The following is a 14008-nucleotide window of genomic DNA, read 5'->3' on the forward strand; positions in this document are numbered from 1 at the left end:
AAAAAGAAATTTCAGTATAAAAAAATGTTTCTTTAAAAATCATTTGAACTATTTTCTATAAAATAAAAAGTCTTAGTGGACGAAAGGAAGAAGATCTATTGTTGCCTCATTGTCTCGTGTTCACACTTTCACCAACAACTACGTTGGAAAAATCACTTGACTGTTTATTTATTTATTTATTTTCTCATTAAGAAATAATTGATTATGACGTGGTTCAGTTCAGACACTGATGGATGGATGTTGCTACAGTGACGGTTACAGTGTGATCACTACTTATCATTATTTTAAAGACACCAACAGCCTTTAACTCTGATGTATCAGGTCACATAAACATACGTCACCAAATAATATTGATTTTGATCAGGTTTATTTTGGCAGATACCAACTGGCTCATCTCGAATTAATCAACGATTACTAATTTGATGTGCTTTAATTAACCCTCTCTGAAAAGTCTGTATCTATTAAAGCTTGGATTATTTTTATAATGAATCTTTTTAAATATTTATTTTTATACACGATGGACTTAAAGGCCAGTTTTGATATTTTGTATCATATTATATATTTTGAAGTCAGTGAGAGTTTCTAAGTGTCGGATTGATACTTTTTTGATTGTCTATACATTAAATATATAATATATAAACACACTAAATCTAGTGTGAGTAAAGTTTTCAGAACAAAGAGACGTAGAAGTGAGAGACAACACGTTATATTTTAAATCTAACTTTGTTCTTACAGGTTTGAGAAACAACTCCACCCTCCTGTTATATTGATATTAATACTGCGTGTTGATGCTCTGGTATTGAAGCTATTGATCATCTTATATTTTGTGACATTGAATATTTTCATAATTTTTACTAATCCTAAAATCAAACGAGAAACGTGTGATGAATACTGAGTTTAATAAAAGACATGATCTCCTGTATTCTGACTGTGACGTCCGTGGTTGGATGGAGTGGAGATCTACAGCAGCTCACCCCCACCAGACGGAGGCGGGGGAGGGGGGGCTGCTTTGTCTTCGGTGTGACGCTGCGTCACGCTGGGCTGTACAACATTTCTTGGCGTCTCTGCTGTCGCACCGTGTTGATTACAAACAGCCCGCGGGGTCGGCGCCCAGACTCGCCGTCTTCTTCTGCAAAGAGGATTTTTTTTCCTGGGCGGGAGAGCGTGAGAGGGGAAACCTTTCACACCCCCGAAGGCTTGTAGTCATGCATAACCAAAGCCCAGTGAGTGTGTTCGCTGGAGGAAACCAGGCGAACAGTACATGTGGTCTGAATGGAGGGAGGGGGGCGGACACTAAGATCAGAGCTGTAAGGAGAGGGACGGTGTCTCTGACTAAAGGGACGTTTAGAGACTGCAGAAGAAGTGAAGATCCCTGATGTCGTGACTGGCAGCAACCACACAGAGGAAAACCTTCAGTTCACCAGCTGCTAACTGACCAGGTTCAGCTGTACCTGTGGGTCATAAACCCACCTGATGGATGCTGATTGGAGCGTTGAACTGAGCGACCAATAACAGTCTGACAGCAGAGAGAAAGCAAACAAAGTTTTTAAACCCAGTAGTGATTTATTATGAAGGAATTCAAAGGTAATAAAATGCGTCATGTGAAAACTAAATCCAGTGGTTGTGATGAGTCCAGTCAGTCCAGCAGCGGGTCCTAACATCAGTCCCAGTCCAGGTTGTCAGGAAGGATTTGTGGTGGTGGAGTTATGGATGTGTTCAGGGTGGGAACCCCCACTTCACTTCAGTAAGAGAACCAGGTAGTTTAAAAGCTGGAGGGGGTTCTTAAAGAACCTTGATAGAACTCCAACAGGTAGGGAGGTGAAGAGGCTCAGTGACCAGCAGCACTCTGTCCAGACCAGCGTGTGGCGACTGGAGGCCCACAGGTCAAATTAAACATGAGAAAGTTTGTTTTTGTTGTTTCTTTTACAGCAATGCTTTATTTCAAGCTATTGTGAGCTTTAATTCTGAAAGGTTCTGACAGGAAGTCACCCCTACAAACCTTTCCCTCCATCATCCCTCGTCAACACAATCTGACAGCTTTGTGTTGTTATGATTATAGTTTGTTGTTTCGGATCTTTTTCATGTAATTGCAGATGTAAAGTGACGCTGACATCCAGGCCTGAGTTTGTCTGTTCCAGGGGTAAATGGTAAATCTGCCCCCGTTCATTATTTATCTGCCACATTAACACCAGTGTCTTCACTCACAGGAGACGTGACAATTTAATTATAGCATCATGAGGACGGTTAAATCATACACAGATCCAGTTTAATAGAACTGTCAGAGGACAAACACTAACTCATTTAAACATTCAACCTTTGGAAGTGGCTTTGCTGCACGATCAGACAGGAACAGTGGAAAGAAAGCAGCAGCAGCATCATCATCATCATCATCATCAGCAGCAGCAGCAGCACTTGCAACACGTGATATCATTACTGCAGTTCACATTGTCATGAAGCGTCTTCATCGTCAGCTGGAGGTCTTCCTCTCTGCAGACAGAAACATAAAGAAGAAACTGTCGACCACAGTTTTAATGTTGTAGTGAGTCAGTTTCACCAGCACCGATTCCACTTACATTGATTAAGGGTTAGGGTTAGGTAAATTAGTGATCAATGACCTGAGCAGTTCAGAGTCACCTCCTCGTGGTCGTATCCCTCCGCCACTCAGACTAGTTCCAGGTCACATCCTGTTTATCCAGAGTCATAGAAAATATGAACCATTAGTGTGAAAGTTTGTTTCAGTTGTTTGTTTGCTGTTTGAAGTCTTGAGTAATGGCTAAAAAGAGTTTTGTGAGGTCACACTGAACTTTGACCTTTGACCCCCAAAATCTAATCAGTTTTTATGTTTTTACCAAATCTGAAAAAGTTCCCTCAAGATGTTTCTGAGAAATCGCGTTCACAAGGCCAATACTGTGTTTTGTGAGGTCACCGTGACCTTGACCTTTGACCTTTGACCACTGAAATCTAATCAGTTAGTCCTTGAGTTTTGATGAATGTTTGTGCCAAATTTAAAGAAGTTCTGTCACGGCGTTACTGAGATATCGTGTTCTCGAGGAAGAGACGGATCATTGAGTGTGCGGCGTTAACGTGTTTGTTTTAACTCATTATTACATCAGTGACAAAACAATATGTCATGCAACATCATCACATGAGGCTTAATGTTAAAATATTCACATATTCACTGTAGCATCAAGTCGTTTCTTTAAAAACCATGTAAATATTGTATAATATGTAAATAGTGCGACGTTAGCAGTGACACTAATTAGATAATAAAAGACTGATTCTCATGTATCAGTTCATTTACAAAGGGTTCAACCTGAGTCACTCAACAATGACAGTCATCAGAGTTTACAGCTGTTCCATATTTTATTAAATCCACAGACCTGCTTCTGAGTTTAAATGTTTTCTGAAGCTGAAGTGAGAGAAACGTCTGTTTTCAGAAGAGAAAGAATAAGACGGTAAATAACAGTAGATCTTTTTCCTGTTGACACAGTCAGTTTGATTGAAGCTGTTTCAGTATCAGAGGCGTGATTACTGTTCACACAGTGTACATTTAATGAGGCATGGAAACCTTTCTTCTGATCTCACTTCCCCCCGCTCTGTAGCAGTCTCCACATTAAGGCCAGACACTGTGACATATGTGGAAAATAAAGGCATCGCTGAGAAAAGCGTCGGCTGTCTGAAAGGAATCAATCTTTGTATTCCTCCTCACACCATAAAGTGCTGTAACCGTTCAGCCGTACGCCCGGACGCCTATAAATCTGACTGCTCGTTTCCTCGCTGCCTTCCTCCCCGTCCAGGTGCAGCTCTGTGTGGCTTCTTTCACTGCTGCCTCTGCGCTGCCGGCTTCACTGCAGGTGAGCTTCAAACCTCTGTCCGTCTGAGGCCGCAGGAAGCGTTCCCACATTATATCATCTATATCATCTTTTGGTCGTATTGTTGTAGCTGTGGCCGTCAGTCAGGGAAATAAACATTTTACAATCACACACATCAATCATCAAAGTTTCCCTCGAGTTGAACCGATCACCTCGGTCCCTGATGATACACCTTGATGATGTCACCAAACTCACTTCCTTGTTTGTGGAGTTGAAGCACGTTGTGAAGCTGCAGACACGTGTGTGACATGAACGTCTCACACTCACTGACAAACATCACTGTTAAAGACGCGTGAAGACGTTCACAGATGTTTTACAGGAAGGCGGAGTTGTGGTGGAACCACAGGTGTAGAGCTGCCGGAATCTACCCAATAAATTGATAAATTGATGAGGTGATTGATAAAGATCAGCTCTACCTGTGATTCAGACAGAGCACAGGAACAGAATCTCTTCTTCTTTTTCCCTCTTAGATTTGTGAAGACCGGGTGACCACCTGCACTGACCTGGGTTTATTCTCACTGGAACAAGTTGCCCTCCATTTTTAAGGAATTATACAAAAAAAGATAAAGACAATTTTTGCAATTTTTATTTTCTACTGCTGTTTCATTGCATAAAAAACATCTAAAAAGATGCAACTTTCATCAATTTTTAAGAAAAGCTGTTGTGAAATCAGATATTTTAGTGGCAACAATCTGCCTGTGAAATCCTGGAGGGACTGAATTATCCAAACTCCCGCACGTGTAAGTGAACTCACCATCAAGGTGTCGACAGACCAGGAGCTTCTGACTAAACTCAGCAGTTTGAGCAGGACGGCAGACAGAGCAAGATAAAGAGACATGGATAAAGACAGGAAACAGAGGCAGAGAGACGGTGACGGGGAGTGGGGAGGGGGGGGGGGGGGGGGGGCTGCAGCAGTCAGATTTATGGCGGTGTGGAGGTGAGATAGATGACTGTTTGACCAGTGGGCTGCTGAAAATGGCCGAGGAGCCCTTTATGGTCCAGGGGAGAAAATGAGGCAGCGCTCCCACATCTATCCATCAGAGCCATTTAGTGGCTCGTTGGGGCCCGTAAATGGTTGTGTGTGTGTGTGTGTGTTGTGTGTGTGTGTGTGTGTGTGTGTGTGTGTGTGTGTGTGGGGACATTAGACTATTACAGCCCCCCTGTCCTGATGAGTTCCAGCGAGCTCTCTGTTGTAAGGCTGTGAGGTGAAAGGTGGATCTTCAGTACACAAGTGGAGCAGCAGCAGCAGCGCTGGGGCAGATAGTTATGTTGTTGTTAGGATTTGTGGTCAGACAGACACTAATCCACTGATAAACACTGAAAACATGGCAGGCAGACACTGTAGATGAGGTAAACAAGGATGAGGGGTTCTCACAGTTTCTTTCTTCTCCTTTTGTTTCACTGTTTATCAGAGGAAGATGAGTGGAGCAACCGAAGGTCAAGAATGAAAAGACATTTCAGGAGCCAGATGCATAAATGATGCGAACACACAGAAACCATGCGTACGCCATTTCCTGCACATGAACTCTTTATAAACTCAGGATATATCACATGAACTCTTTCCTTTGACCACGTGAACACACAGTTTTTAAAATGATCCATGTTGCAGTGAAAATACAAAATAAGCCGAGACACGTAATTTAACATAAAATAATAATTATCATCAGTGTAAGTTTTGCCGTTTACACAGCAATAACAATTTTACAATTATTTAATGTCCTTATTAGTTATTGTGAGTCATTGTGTAACAGTTTCATACTATTTTAATATTGACTAATCACAGTGTCGGAGCCTCTGGAGCCTCGTTAAGACTCCAGTCCAATGAATGAAGCTCAGAGTGAAACAGGACTTTACATTAGAGTGATTGTACTAAAGTAAACTGATGTTTTTACTTCAGTTTCACAATCAGTGAAGTTGTTCTTCTGTCTTGTCTTTCTTCTCTGTGGCTGATCACTCGTGGCGGAGACAAACTGATCGATTAAGGGAGAGTCTTCATCCATTTGTGGAGAATTGTGGGAGTGGAAATGAGGCTCGTGCACATGTGAGTGAGATTTATAAAGGCTTTCTAAATCTGATGAACAGAATATTTCTGGTTTTGCGTGACACGGTTTTAGTCGTGAATCTACAGAGTGTAATGAATCTGGATCCTGGTTCCCAGAGTTCAGTTTGAACAGCAGGTGGGGCGTTAACTGAAGGGTTGGTGGTTTGATCCCTGCTCTTTGTGTCCTTGAGCAAGATGCTGAAAACCAGATAAACAAGTCACTGCAGCATGTGAGTGTGATGTGCAACGGTTTCATCATATAAGACCTGGACGTGCAGGTGATGACAGGTGAACAGGTTCTTATGATTAAAAAGAAATGAAGCCTCAGGTTGTAAAATAACCTGATTTTAATATCTAAATCAATACATCTTAATCAGACTGATCAGACCGGGTGTATTTAGTTATTTCTGTGTACAGTTAATCCTGAAGTGATGATAGATGTGTGAAGCCTTTGTTGGTTAAAACTCCTCAGCACCGACTGCCCCTCCCCCACCTGTGAATCACCAATACAGCGACACGCAGGGACGAGGCTGTTTCCTCCTGCCATGGGAGTAGACCAGGAGACTGAAGGGAGGCGGGCTGCTGGACTGTCAGCTTGATTGACTGGCTGAATTGATTTGGAGTCTGTTCTTTTTCTGTGTCGAAGACCCTTGTTTCACTAATAGTGCGGCTTGTTCATTCTGGCTGTCCCCTATCAATACACACAGAGATATTAGCTGCAACTACTTCCTGTGCTGTGGAGGATCAGCCTCACACTCTGTGCTGGGGTTCTCTGGAGCTTTATAGAAAGGGCCCAAAGGTCTGGGGTCAGGCTGTCAGACTCAGCTGTATGAAGTCAACCTGCAGGAGAAGTACTTTGTTATTGGGTAGAAGGAGGAATGGGAATTCAAACCTCTTGGATAATAGATACAAGAGCAGGCAGGTGCCACAGCCATATACTAACAACACAAACACAACATACTCTTATATTTTTTTAATTGTATGAATACATCCCTAAACGATGCAGCAAACGTATGAGACGATTAGAGGAAGTATGACCGGTTCAGCTCTTCATTAAGACCAAGAGTTCCTGCTGCGTGGAGAGCGTGAACCCAGTATCTCTCTCTGTGAAGCAGCTGGTTCACTGTATCACCACATCTGGGAGAGGATGACATCTTCTCTATAATGAGGCTGCAGAGCCGAGGTTGCAGAATGTGCCGTAGCATATTCTGTAGCTTGAGTCCACGCAGCAGTTCTGTGGTCAGGTCCTTTTGTTTTTTAGACTTAAACTGAGTTTATTTGGCAACCAGCCAGTGTCAGGTGGTTTTGTTGTGTGGGAGTGGATCAGCCTGTCTGTCAGCCTGTGAGAGTGTAAAGATCCACACGACTAAGTTTTAGTTTTAAACTAATCTCTTCTGCTACGTTTTCTCCTGACCTCCGCTCGACTCCAGAGTCTTCAGCCCTGAAACAGAGACTTTCAGAAACTCTGCTGGACCTGTTTTACTCTGAAAACTCAGATTTACTTTGAAGACTCTGGGGTTCTGTTTTATTCTGAAAACTCTGGGGTTGTGTTTTATTCTGAAAACTCTGGGGTTGTGTTGTAGCCTGGACGGACAGAAACTGAGACCTTTGTAAACGATGAGGTCACACCCACGGTCTCTCCTGATTGGCTCTCATCAGCCTGGACTACCAGTGGTGAATACAACATGATAATGAATGACAGTGTTACTGACCTTGTTGTCTTTGCTAGCAGCTGTTGTTCACTTACATTCTCTGTTTTAATGCTACAGCTGTCTTTGCTGCTCCTCCTTCAGAGGAGACAATCTACTTCCTGTTTACGCCGGCTCGCACATGCTCAGTGTAGGTGATGATCATGTGACGTGTTTTCAGGTGTGTAGTGTGGCTGGAGATCGTTTTGAAAAGGTATCAGTGTGGACGTTGCCTCGGAGATGGATCACTTTGGAGGATACTGCAGAATCAGGATAACCTGCTTCATTTATCTGAGAATATTGAGAGGAGAAGAAGTTCTGGTTCTCGGCCAAAAGGAATCTGCGATCAGTGTGAAAGGCTGAGGAGAAACATGCTGTCGGGTTTCTTCTTTGCTTCTCTCATTTCAGCAGCTTTGGGCTGAAGCTCTGTGAGACTACTACAGTTTGTGTGCGGTCTTAAAAAGTGACCAGCTGGAGTTTTACAGATGAGCTTGTTTTGGTCGACTGCCCTCAGCTTTAACAGTGTGTCTCTGTATTTCCCAAGTTAAGTGTCAAATCAGGGGAGTTAATGGAGTTTCCATGCTGTTCCATAGTGAAAGAATAAGGTAATGTTGTTCAGAAAGTCACCCAGCTCTCCTTTGTTATCTCTCCATGTGACCAGAATGTCATCAGTATATACAGTTTCAAACAAAAGTGTATTATGAGTGGGTTGAGAATGGATTTTATGTGCTCATAAACTCACAGTCAGAGCAGCATGAGATGGGACAAAGGCCCTCCTCTTAGCTGTGCCATGATCCTTGAAAAGGTTCATGGTCAGAATAGTTTCTGGCAGCGTCAGTAAGAATTGATTTGGAGGTGAGATCCAACTGGGACGTTTGTTAGAGTGATGACAGAGTGTGAGGTTTAACGAGCGAACGCTACTCAGAACGCTGACTCGACGGTTAGACGACCATACAAGGACGTTATTACTAAAGTGGATGATGAAAGGAGGAATGACGGCTGGTGAAGGTGTGGATGGTGAGTGTGGCAGGTGGAGAGTCGAGCAGGCGGACAGGTAAACAGAGAGGTCCTGAACCGCAGGGAAGCAAACGTTAGTTCAGGCTGCGAGGGCTCGAGATGGTATGAAGAGGGCTGGGCCAGCACCTTGTGACACATCACGTCACTTTGTTTGGCTACGGAAGCTGAGAAAGGCCATACTCACAAATGTTTTTTTAACCTTGATATCTCAAGATAACGAGCTTTGTTATGTCACGTTATCTTGAGAAAACAAAGCTCCAGTATCTGTTACCTCGAGACAACGGGATGAAAAAATATTTGTGTTTTTGTCTCAGCTTCCGAATTTGATGCTTTGAGTTTACATTTTTTATTTCCTCCCTGTGCATAAAATATATTTATATATTGTTGGATCACAGCTTGTTTGCTCACTGTTCAGGGAGTTTACAATTTTTTAACGCTTCCAGGCATCCCCTGGTAACCATGGAAACCCTGCGTTTAACATCACAACACTATGAACTGTGGGTAATTCTCTCAGGCAAAGTCTGCAGAAATGCAAACTCACAGGAAAGGTGCATGAAGGGCTTAAAAAAAGGTGAAATAATTACCACTGTGCCGTCTTTCCAGAGAGTTTTAAAGTCCTGACTCGGGTGTTTCAGGGCCACTGTGCAGAACTTTGTCGCCTGATATCCCTTCAGAGTCACAGATATGTTACTTCCTGGATGATGTCATCGTCTCCACCACCATAGCATCGCCATGCACCTGCTGAATCACAGTTATGGTGTTAATCTGAGCAGCACATCAGCCTGCCTCAATCTTCACACATGCATCTGCTCTGTTGAACATTGGAGTGAGCTCCAGGAACAGTTTGATGTCTGACACTTTGAATTTAAAAAGGCAACAAATGTTCTAAATAAGTTGAGTTTTCATTAAAGTGAGAAGGTCTCCACGTCTTTGATGGGGCTCGGGAGACGTCGTGAGGACGCAGCTTCTCTCTATAAACATGGAGTCTGTGTGGTGTACAACAGCTCAGCAGTCTGATGACAAGCACAGAATGTAGTGAACCTGTTCTGCATGAGCCTCCTGCTGTGTTGGAAGATTTCAGTAATTAAGGAGGGCACACAAGCTGTTTGACCCACGTGTAATCATATGCAGCCCTTAAATTAGTTATTGCACATGCAACACACGTGTAATTCCTGCTGTTGTACAATGACGACAGATATTTAATCAGCCAAAAGAAAAAGGACTGTGTACGTCCCAACAGCTGTGAGGGAGTGTCGGTGAGGGCCATCTATCACTGAAGCTGAGTTTAGAAATATCTGTTTGTGTCTCTGCCAACTGAAGCAACAGAAACTGATCTTTGGCTTTAGTTTGGAGCCTCATCCTCAATCAGTTTCTACACAAGCCTCATATCAAGAAGTCACATGGTCACAAGGCTCTTTTGGTAGATAGGAAGTGAATTCTCTTGTTGTCTTGAGAAACAAGGTGATCAACTTAAGGAGAAATAACAAGATGATTAACACGATAATAAAAAAAAACAACAGATGTCACACTGGTCCCCCATGTATCTCAGACCGAAACTAATGCTTCGTCTGCCACTCATTCGGCTAGCTAAGCCAGCTAGCCAGACATTCATAATATAAGTAACAGCAGGTTAGCTAACGTTAACAGGTCTACTGTAGCTGTCACTAATGAAAACAGACATGTAACATGATGAACCATCAAGTTTCTGACACATGGAGGAGAAGAAAAACCAGTTCTGAGTCCAGCTGGAGCCTTTAGCAGCTCGTAGGGTTCTCCTCTCAGTGAACCAGACCAGTATCAGCTCCATGGTTAGACTAGGAAAGAAATTCAAAAACACACGCTGCCAGACCAGATACCAAAACACAGACCAGAGAAACTCAGATCACATCACACACAGAGGGGGTGTGGCTTTGTTCTCTGTGCAGGATGCCATTACTCCTCTATATCTTCACATAGAAACAGTCGTTTGCTGCTGTATTATTGTTTAAAATCTCTTTTATGGAACCTTTAATATTTACATTTTCTCTTTTCCCTACAATATACAATAAGAATAATCTATTAAACGACATACAGCTCGGTAGAGATAACTATGTTATGGTTTGTAAAGGTTAAATATTGTAACTTTCATCATGTGACATAATAGTTACCAGTGACCGTAAGTAGCTGATGCAGATAAGTTTTAATTCGTATGAGACTGTTGGCGGTTCAAGATGCGTCTTCTTCCTCTGCCATTTGATTGTGCTGCTTCTTTCTCTCTGCTTTCAACATGTGAGACGAGTTAGCAGCCCCCCCCCCCCCCAAATTGTCTGGAGCTCAGTCGTCCTGCCCTTCTAAAGCTAATAACGCAATAAACCTAATCTATCCTTAATGCAATCACATCTATTCAAATCTAATCCTATCCCATACTCCTAATTGGATCTGGTGGATCATGTTACACCCTCTGGCTGCCTTGTTGTCATGGTGATGGGTGGTAGATACTTCCAGGGCCGGTGGGGCTGAGGGAGAAGACACATTGCATTCATTGGCTTTAAAGACAACATGTCCAACAAGAGCTATTTAATCTGCCCGCAGACGTGTCTGCAGCTAAATGAAGGACACAGCAGGGTCTGATGATTACGAGAGTGAGGCAACGTGAACGTTCGGCTGAAGCTCATTTTAATATAAAGAAAATGTCTCCTCTGTTGATGCCTCTGCCACCTCTATGATAAACATTAGGGTTTATATTAGAGGGGAAAATTATTTAATTGGAAACATTGCAAGACAAAATACAGCAAAGCTCCAATATTGTGGTTTAACGTAAGGAAAGTAACACTCCTGGTGGCACTTTCAACCACATTTCACTGTCTTCCTCATCAGAAACCAATCAGTAAACTTGTCCACGTTGGCTTAAAATCTAACCATCAAAGTTTATTCTTAATCTTGGAAATAATGGTTTCACTTAACAGCTACTGAGCTCACACATCAGTAGTTCTGTCTCCATGGCAACTAAACTAATTGTTCATGGTGATTTTATGATGCAGATAAAAAAGTTCACACCCTGTCTGCACTGGGTGTTCACCATCTTTTCCAGTCGTTCGTCTCCTGTCCGAATACACTGACCGTCACATGTAACTGACCTGACGTTTCTGCCTCGCTGGCTGTCCTGCATCAAACCTGGACTCTTGCATTCTTTCATATACATATTTTATTGTTGTTTTATTATCAGTGAACATTTGTAGTTAAAAGATTAACATACGTTGGGTGGTCTGACAAGTTCCTCTAGTCCGAGAACAGAAAAGCTACAAAGAGTAGCTTCATATTGAGTGTTAGGTTACAGGCCTAACACACATTAATTTCTGTTCACTCATGTTTATTTATATCACAATTATAATGACCAAAATTATCAGGGTTATCAATAATATTGCTTTATTGTTAAAATGTGCTGAATGTTTAATAATGGAAACCACAAATAAATAATTAGCAGCACTTCTTGTTTGCATTTAAACATGAAAATAAAAACATCTTTGTCACTGATGAAGACAAGGGACCAGTAGCAGTCCTGGGTTTGCCTGCTGCATGCCTGCTCTGTAAACAAGGGAATAGCAAATGTATTATTATTATTATTATAATTTTCCATGCTGTACCATCTTTCAAAGCATAAACACTGTGAACACACCTGTCCAGCACGGTGCTGTTACACCAGAAACACAGCGGCTACACTGAGCTCAGGGATGAAAGAGTGAGCGGCAGCCCTGAAATAAGTTTCAAAAACACAATCGCTAAAAACTTTCTTTTACCCTCTAACTTTGGTGTAACAAGGTTTTAGAGGGGAAAAGAAAAAAAGAAGACTGATATTTTGACTCTGATTGAGCATGAAACCAGTAACCGCTTCATCTCCACTGAATAGTTCCTCTTTAGTTTCTCTTCTGTCTCCAGTATTTTTCTGTTTGGCAAATAAAAGTTACCGACTCATGTAGTTATACATCACTAGAACTTTTTCAACAGTGTCACTTTTAGAACATTTCAGGAAGTGATTTGTTGAAACCTCATCTCAGGGACTAAGACGTGATATAATAGAGAATATTTGCAGTAAAAGTTTGAGATACATCCAAGTACAAGTATGACACCATCACATGACGACGAGCTGAGTGTGACTGACAGCTGAGCTGGGCTCAGAGCAGCTGGTGCTAAGTAGATGGAAACAGCCTAACACAGACCATCATGACCCAATCAGTGTGAACACAGTCGTATAAATTAACAACACGGGCCGAGTCACACATCCACATTTAGTGTGAAATTAAATTTTCCATACATTTGGGATATTCTCATTACCATTACTCACGTCTGGAGTTTCTGTGCAGGGCAGTGCAGAGGTTCTGATCGCTGGTAATTCCACGCTGCGACAGATTGATTTTCAAGCTGGCTTGAAACAATTTTAGGTGAGATTTAAAATCTGCCAGGGTCAACATGAGCTGCACCACCTCTCCTCCCTTTGTCTCTCCCTCTGTCTGCATCTCTTTCTTTCCCTCCCGCTCTCTTACTGTTGATGCATCTCTTCTTTCTCCCTGGCTCTCTCTCTCTCTCTCCTGCCTGTGAAGCTACATCTCCAGCCTTGTAAATAATTTAAGTTTCAATATGATGTATTTAATTCTGCTCAGAAAAGGATATGAAAATGTAATAACATTTGCATAATTGTGCATTAATTATACATTCAGTAGTTTTTTAATGACTTAAGCAGACTTTTGGAGGCAGCAGATCCCATCTACAGTGTGAGGTGAGGTCAGCCGCTAATAAATCAGGCAGAAACAGAGCTGAAATCTGAGAAAGGACCAGTATGAATCCAGAGAAATGAGGATTTGTTTGGGATCTCTGTGCGTAAAAGACGATCAGCAGGTTCTTCATGTGAAAATAAAAGCAACAGTTAAATGACAACAGATAAAATACACAATAAAATGTACAGTACATCTTTTCTGTCTCATTAGTCACTTCAATATCCCCCATGACATTACCATAGACAATTAAATGTGAATTTTTACTGCGTATGTTATGGGGAATTCATCAGATACCTTCTCCCTCCGTCCCTCCCCAGGTGTTGATGTCATTTTGTGATATGCAGTGAAACGTAGATATTTGAAGCGGGTTCCTGTAACTGCCTGAGTTGAAAAATACAAGCGGCTCAATGAGGCTGCATGGCAGTGTTTTAGGCTAAATGCTAACGTCAGCACGCTAACACACCCAGAATGAAAACATGCTACACATATTGGGACAGTTACATGGACTTTGTGCCTCAGCTCATTCAATCTGAAACAACCCTGCGTTCCCAAGTGCTATTAATGTTATAATATAATACGATTGTATAATTCAGGCGAAGATTCTGACTCCACCGAGGTCAACCTGTTCACACAAACCAC

At 42.2% G+C, this 14008-nt stretch overlaps 1 long non-coding RNA gene across 2 annotated transcripts; it reads right to left on the reverse strand.

The window, feature by feature from the left end:
* Positions 1-1720: 1720 nt before the first annotated feature.
* On the reverse strand, positions 1721-13088 carry LOC130161425 (uncharacterized). Of its 2 annotated transcripts, none has more exons than XR_008826148.1 (3): positions 12940-13088; positions 9203-9359; positions 1721-2684 (listed from the first exon to the last, which is right to left on the reverse strand). It is a non-coding gene; the product is annotated as an uncharacterized LOC130161425 (long non-coding RNA). The 2 variants fall into 2 exon arrangements; XR_008826147.1 differs by lacking the exon at positions 1721-2684 and adding an exon at positions 6313-6753.
* Between the last annotated feature and the right edge of the window lie 920 nt (positions 13089-14008).

This window comes from Seriola aureovittata, chromosome 20, assembly GCF_021018895.1.
Source record: "Seriola aureovittata isolate HTS-2021-v1 ecotype China chromosome 20, ASM2101889v1, whole genome shotgun sequence".
Taxonomy (NCBI): Eukaryota; Metazoa; Chordata; class Actinopteri; order Carangiformes; family Carangidae; genus Seriola; species Seriola aureovittata.